Raw genomic sequence first — 8372 nt, 5'->3', positions numbered from 1 at the left:
TGGTCTAGGGGGTCGAGACCTGCTCCCTGCTGTTTCATTACATTGGTGTCAGAAGTGATCGGACCTTGCATCCACGACAGTGCGTGTGCTTCCTGGCCCTGATGGCCTGTCAGTTGAATTCTGTAGACAGTTTTGGGAGTTACTAGAAGACCCGATTTTCAATATGTTTCAAGATTGCATTAAAAATGGGGAAATGGTCTCCACTATGAAACAGGGCCTTATTTCATTGATTCCGAAGCCTGATAAAGACCCTTCTCTCATTGACAATTGGAGACCAATTACTTTATTAAATGTTGATTACAAATTGATTGCTCTGGTTTATGCCAAAAGATTAAAGAAAGGAATAGATACCATTATAAATGAGACTCAAACAGGATTTATGAAGGGCCGTCACATAAGCTCTAACATTCGTTTAGTCTTGGACCTTATAGATTATTCAGATGCAATTGACTCAGATGCGGTTGTCCTATTTCTGGACTTCTGTAAAGCCTTTGACACAATTGAACATGAATTTCTCTTTAGGTCTCTTAAACTTTTGGGATTTGGTGAACATTTTATTAAAGTAATTCGCATTTTACAAAGATATAAATAGTTCTGTGCTACTAAACCTTAATACTTCCAAAAGATTTAGTATCAACAGAAGTGTACGACAGGGATGCCCAATTTCGCCATTTTTATTCATTTTGGTTGTGGAACTTCTATCTCTAGATATTCTGAATGATGCAAATTTGTATGGTTTAACCATTTTTAACAAAGAAATCAAAATTTCCCAACTGGCTGATGATACTACTCTTTTCTTAAGAGACAAAGACCAGGTCGCACATGCCCTTAATGCTATAACGGCATTTTCTATTGCATCAGGATTAATGCTGAATGTTTCTAAATGTGAAATCTTATGTTTATTTGACTCTGATGATAAAGAAATTGAAAATATTCCTGTAAAGGACTGTGTTAAATATTTAGGAATACATCTGTCAAAAAACCACTTAGTCAGACAACATTTGAATTTCTCTCCTAAAATTAAGAGAACTAAAAATATATTTAATAATTGGCTACAAAGAGATCTTTCTATACTTGGGAGAGTACTTCTGTCCAAGGCAGAGGGACTGTCTCGTTTTGTGTACCCCTCGTTATCGTTATGTGTAAATCCAGCTACTTGTAAAGAGATCAATAAGACCTTTGTTGACTTCATCTGGAAAAATAAGTCTCACAAACTAAAAAAATCTGTCCTTTCTAACAAAAGAGCTGAAGGCGGTCTAGAAGTGTTGGATTTTGTTGACATAAATAACACTTTCAAGATAAACTGGCTGAAAAAATGTTTGCTCGATACTGACTCAATATGGTATTTCATTCCAAATAATGTGTTTAATAAATTGGGAGGTCTTCGATTTTTACTGAAATGTAATTATATTCCTGAAAGATTACCTGCTAAATTGGCTAGGTTTCACCAACAAGCTTTAATGGCCTGGAAAATATGTTTCCTGCACAATTTTTCCCCTCATGAAGCTCTTTTGTGGAATAATTCAGACATTACTGTAAGGAATAAGTCATTGTTCTAMCCCAGCTGGCATGAGAGGAATATTGACTTTGTTCTGGATATTTTCGACAACAAGSGTAMTATTCTCACATATGAACAATTTATAACAATGAAAGAGTTTCCAATACCTTTCAGAGAGTTTATTTYTGTGATCAAAGCCGTTCCYAGTGGTCTAACTACACTTATGAAAAGTMATCTTAATTTTGGGAATGATAACAAAGTTTATCCAGAACTCAGATTGGAAGGCGTGGGCTTACTTGAGAAATCTTGTTGTAATAAATATATAAGACAAATTCTTCATTCACAAAACCAACTTACACCGAGAGGAAAGTTTTTCTGGAACATGCTTATTCCTAACATTGTCTGGAAAAATGCATGGTTAAGGCCTTACAAATACTGTATACCAAACAAAGTTAAGGAAGTGCACTTCAAAATTATACATAAGATATATCCATGTAACTCTATGATTTCCAAATTTGTGGCTATTGATGATATCTGYGTTTTCTGTGAAAAAGAAGGTGAGAATCTGTCTCACTTGTTCTTTGAATGTAAATTTGTGTCAGAATTTTGGGAAAACCTTGCAAAGTACTTATTTACCATTATGAACACTGCCTATAATTTTAACATAAAAGATATAATATGTTACTATTGCAATGATAACAAAACCACTGAAATGATTGTTAATTGTTTTATTCTTGTTGCCAAATACTTTATACACAAACAAAAATTCCAAAATTCTATACCAAAATTACCAATTTTTCTGATTGAATTTAATGATCTTATTAAAACACTAACCCTAGTGAATAACAACAAGAATAACATCTTCATGAAGCCATTATAATAAGATATTTTCAGAGTGAATATAATTGCACTTAAATTGTTTATTTTTTGTATTTTATTTTTTATATTTTTTGTATGTTTGAGCATTGTTAATACCTGTGTTTGGTTTGCTAGACATGTTTGATGTAGCAATGTAAGTTGATTTTTGTATTATGAATAAAATACATTAAAAACAAAAAACAAAAATTATGGGTTTTTTTTTAAACGAAAAAAAAAAACGACGTGTGCTTGGCCGGTGAGCGCGTTCCTGTAAAACGTAGAGTCGCAAGCTAGCGCGAGGACGCACTCTTTGAAAGGAGGGAGTAGTGTAACGACCCTGTGTTTATAARCGCGAAATCGACTCTGCCGCACGAGCATGSTTTTGCGGCACAGTCGATAGCGCGCCGGACCTCGGGCTAGGGGGTCGAGGGTTCGAGACCTGCTCCCTGCTGTTTCATTACAATATCATATGAATTAAATTCGTAACATATCATTCGAAATGATTGATAGACATCCACACATTAATACATACCATACGAAATGAAATATAGCATTGTAAATGGAGTGTGAGCCATTTACGGACAGAATAATACGACATGCTTTGAGACCAGGTTGCAAAGATGGCAGGCAGACACGCGCATTCAAGAATGAGTACACATAATTCGACTGCGGCTTTTCTCTTCATGGGCWGGGCGTGTTTCGGTTCTGCTAACGGCATTGGCTAGATTCTAGAACAGTTGTACATACAGAGTTGTACAATAGATAGTCTCTGTTGGGAAGGAAGTATTGAAGAACTTGTACTAGCTAGACTACTTTTTCTGTGAGAACCTGGATATAAAAAACACCACGATGCAAAATCCGGACTCGGGACAGGGAGAATCCACCAAGAAAGCATCTGGGTCGGTCCATTCCGATAATAATGCACCGAATAGCGGAGAAATGAAGCCACCGGGGTTTGACGCTGTATCGGTTCTTTGGACATTTGGCAAGTGCCTAGGTGCCTTGCTGCCCGTGTACCTTGCAGGATACTACCGGGTTAGCGCCAGTTTTTTGGTTTTCGGGCTTATGGTCTACACAGGATGGAGGCACTCGCGCGAGGCAAAAGAAGCTCGTCTGCGGTCCGCCATTCACCACTATGACAACGAGCAACAATATACATCCATGAAATTTTTCAAAAGTAAAAAGGATCTCCCTGCTTGGGTAAGAAAAATGTGTGATAACGGTCTGTCACTCACTTCAATACGTTTACTTGGTTCACCAAGTGTTTCTGGATTTAAAGCCCCTATCAGATGCCACAAAACGACGTCCTCGATTCTATCCCGTTAGGCTAGTATGGTCCTAACCAGCCAGTCTTCCACAATCTTTACACACAATGCCACAATAGGCTATACACATGCATGGTTACAGAAAATAGCCTATCGCTGGACCAAAGAGATCCTCTAAAATTTCTCCTAAACCATAGTTTGATATTTATTTTTATTTTACCGTTATTTTACCAGGTAAGTTGACTAAGAACACATTCTCATTTACAGCAACGACCTGGGGAATAGTTACAGGGGAGAGGAGGGGGATGAATGAGCCAATTGTAAACTGGGGAGGATTAGGTGACGGTGATGGTTTGAGGGACGGTTTGGTCATTTAGCCAGGACACTGGGGTTAACACCCCTGCTCTTACGATAAGTGCCATGGGATCTTTAGTGATCACAGAGAGTCAAGACACCCGTTTAACGTCCCATCCGAAAGACGGATGTAAATTATATAAAATATATTAATGATAACTGCGCTAATAGGAAATAAAATAATTTGGAACATGGGTAGAACAATATTATTATACAGTTACTACATCTACATGACAAAATCTCTGTCTCAAACTGCTCCTAATATTTGTGGGGCTGGTATACTGTATCCAAGCTACAGTAGTCTAGGCCATCATCCCCCATGCAGCTGAGCTGAGTGGATAATTCATCTTTCTTCCCGAAAGGTCCCAGTAAAGTAATGTTCTGAAGCTTGCAGACCATATTGATGCCTAGGTATAGATTTTAAAGGCCATTTAAGATGCATTGATTGAGGTGTGGTCTTTTGATGCGCTCTCTCTTTTTCTCTCTCACTCTCTCTCCCAATGTATGATTCCGCAGCCTCCTCAGCTGCTTCTATATTAGGCCATTCTCGATATATCTTCTCTTGGGACTAAAGAGCGAGTGAGTCAGAGAGAATGCCTCTATTTCCAAATAACAGATAAGGGGAAGAAACGAGTTATCCCAACTACTGGTCACAACATAACCTTTGGCAGAGAGTAGTCTGCTATGGGTGAAGAATGGTGTTTGAATTGTTTACACTATAAGATAGTTTTGTTTAGTGACAAAATAAGCCATTGAGATGGTGGTGTACTTCTTTCTCACCCCCACTTCCTGCCCTTTGGATGTTGACAGTTCCTTTTTCGCTGTAGCACAATTTACAACACACATCAGACAAACACACTGGGAAAAGCTAGTCAGATCAGATTACACTTTATAGTGCATATGCAAATGACTAGACGACTGCTGAATTCCTAAATCTGTTCTATATGTGAATGATTTATATTCTAATTCCTTACAGGTCAACTTCCCAGATGTGGAGAAGGTGGAGTGGCTCAATAAGGTACTACTATATCACCCCCTACTGTACTTTCCGTCTGGCTTCCTCTCTGCTCACAGATGGCTGCCCTTTAGAGAGGATAAAGAGAAACCCTATGTATACTTCTCCCATTAAACACACAGTAAACACACATGCCTATCTCTGTCTCTGTGAGCCAGGTGCTGTGTTGATAGACGGTTGGTGGGGCATGGTAGCTGTCTGAGAGACTAGCTCTGCTGCTGTTACACTACCATGTTACAACATGGACACCCACTCCAGTAGCCTCGCCACTGTGTCTAGGCAGCCGCAGCAATCTATCCTCTCCTGCAGCAGAGAGCAGGCAGCAGGCCCAGAGCCAGGCTACTCTGTCAACCTTTCCATATTAGTGCTGGTTGACTCACAGGAAGGGGGAGGGGCCAGCCAAACCTCTAAAATCCAATCAAATGGCAATATTTGTACTCTCTTCCTGCCCTGCAAAACCAGGCTGTGTTGCTAAGAATAGACCTCCTCAGCAAAGACTGAAATTATTGTGTTCGCTACATTGGGAACACGAGGTCCGAGCGCCGCTATCTTTTGGACAAAGCAGAGATTTGAGTCGGGTTTGCTACAGGGACATCAGCAGACTCTACTGCCTTTAGGCGCCAGAAACCCTTGCTGTTAGTGTTGTTGATGACTCATTCTTTAGATTTACATACGCCGCCATCACCTTTGTGTTGAGATGTCTTGTGGCATGCAATTGGAAAGGGAAAGGGAAAGGGGGATACGTAGTCAGTTGTATAACTGAATGCCTTCAACTGAAATGTGTCTTCCGCATTTAACCTAACCCCTCTGAATCAATTGAGACGTCTCAAGACGTCTTGAGACACTTGACAGCTGTGGCATATCAATAAGCTGATTAAACAGCATGATCATTACACAGGTGCACCTTGTGCTGGGGACAATAAAAGGCCGCTCTAAAATGTGAAGTTTTGTCACACAACACAATACCACAGATGTTTYAAGTTTTGAGGGAGCGTGCAATTGCCAGGCTGACTGCAGGAATGTCCACCAGAGCTATTGCCAGAGAATTAAATGTTCATTTCTCTACCATAAGCCTTCCCCAACGTCGCTTTAGAGAATTTGGCAGTACATTCAACTGGCTTCATACCTTTGGCAGCGATTACAGCCTTGAGTCTTCTTGGGTATGACGCTACAAACTTGGTACACCTGTATTTGGGGAGTTTCTCCCGTTTTTCTCTGCAGGTCCTCTCAAGCTCTATCAGGTTGGATGGGGAGCGTCGCTGCACAGCTATTTTCAGGTCTCTCCAGAGATGTTAGATTGGGTTCAAGTGCGGGCTCTGGCTGGGCAACTCAAGGACATTCGACATTCAGAGACTTGTCCCGAAGACACGTGTTGTCTTGGCTGTGTGCTTAGTGTCGTTGTCCAGTTGAAAGGTGAACCTTCGCCCCAGTCTGAGGTCCTGAGCACTCTGGAGCAGGTTTTCATCAACGATCTCTCTGTACTTTGCTCTGTTCATCTTTCCCTCGATCCTGACTAGTCTCCCAGTCCCTGCCGCTGAAAAACATCCCCACAGCATGATACTGCCAACACCATGCTTCACCTTAGGGATGGTGCCAGGTTTCCTCCAGACATGACGTTTGGCAATCAGGCCAAAGAGTTCAATCTTGATTTTCATCAGACCAGATAACCTTGTTTCTCATGGTCTGAGAGTCCTTTATGTGCCTTTCGGCAAACTCCAAGCAGGCTGTCATGTGCCTTTTAATGAGGAGTGGCTTCCGTCTGGCCACTCTACCATAAAGGCCTGATTGGTGGAGTGCTGCAGAGATGGTTGTCCTTCTGGAAGGTTTTCCCATCTCCACAGAGGAACTCTGGAGCTCTGTCAGAGTGACCATCGGGTTCTTGGTCACCTCCCTGACCAAGGCCCTTCTCCCCCGATTACTCAGTTTGGCCGGGTGGCCAGCTCTAGGAAGAGTCTTGGTGGTTCCAAACTTCTTCCATTTAAGAATGATGGAGGCCACTGTGTTCTTGGGGATCTTCAATGCTGCAGAATTTTTTTGGTACCCTTAATTAAATAAGGTATTTCTGTTATTTCTAAAAACCTGTTTTCGCCTTTCATTATGGAGTATTGGGCGAAGATTGATGAGGATTTTTTTGTATTTAATCAATTTTAGAATAAGGCTGTAAGGTCACAAAATGTGGAAAAAGTCAAGGGGTCTGAATTCTTTCCAAATGCACTGTACATTACATATTAAAATGCTTTGCTTGCTTACCTCAGGTTGAAAAAACAGTTTGTAAATCCTCCACGCTTGACAGACTTTAGTTTTTGAGTCTTACATCAACCGTCAGTTGAGGGAAGAATGTTCCATGAGTTTGAAATGTTCAACATTCCAAAATAAAATATCTCAAGACATAGAACTATTTTACTATTTTATTTTTTCCAACTGGACAACGACACTAAGCACACAGCCAAGACAACACAGGAGTGTCTTCTGGACAAGTCTCTGAATGTCGAATGTCCTTGAGTTGCCCAGCCAGAGCCCACACTTGAACCCGATCTAACATCTCTGGAGAGACCTGAAAATAGCTGTGCAGCGACGCTCCCCATCCAACCTGACAGAGCTTGAGAGGACCTGCAGAGAAAAACGGAAGAAACTCCCCAAATACAGGTGTGCCAAGTTTGTAGCGTCATACCCAAGAAGACTTGAGGCTGTAATCGCTGCCAAAGGTGTGAGGCCAGTTGAATGTACTGCCAAATTCTCTAAAGCGACGTTGGGGAAGGCTTATGGTAGAGAAATAAAAATTTAATTCTCTGGCAACAGCTCTGGTGGACATTCCTGCAGTCAGCATGCCAATTGCAGCTCCCTCAAAACTTGAAACATCTGTGGTGTTGTGTGACAAAACTTCACATTTTAGAGTGGCCTTTTATTGTCCCCAGCACAAGGTGCACCTGTGTAATGATTGTGCTGTTTAATCAGCTTCTTGATATGCCACAGCTGTCAATTGGGTGGATTATCTTGGCAAAGGAGAAATGCTTACTAACAGGAATGTAAACAAATTTGTGCACAACATTTTAGAGAAAAAAGCTTTTTGTGCATATGGAAAATTGCTGGTATCTGTTATTTCAGCTCATGAAACATGGGACCAACACTTTAAACGTTGAGTTTATATTTTTGTACAAGTATATATTTCAAAACTTTAGTAACGAAATAGATCAGTTGGTGTAGCACTTGCGAGGCACAGCTGGGCATAAATTAAAATAATATACAAATAGTTCGCTTTTTTATTTGACTGGATTGATGGTACCTGCATCTGATGGTCATGGTGCTTTCAAGACAACTGGGAAATGGGGGGGAGAGGTCAAACCATGACATCAGCGTCATAGTCGCATCTCTAGAAAGATGC

This window comes from Salvelinus sp. IW2-2015, unplaced genomic scaffold, assembly GCF_002910315.2.
Source record: "Salvelinus sp. IW2-2015 unplaced genomic scaffold, ASM291031v2 Un_scaffold3645, whole genome shotgun sequence".
Taxonomy (NCBI): domain Eukaryota; kingdom Metazoa; phylum Chordata; class Actinopteri; order Salmoniformes; family Salmonidae; genus Salvelinus; species Salvelinus sp. IW2-2015.
The sequence above is the reverse complement of the archived record's forward strand: the minus strand, read 5'-3'. Positions refer to the sequence as shown.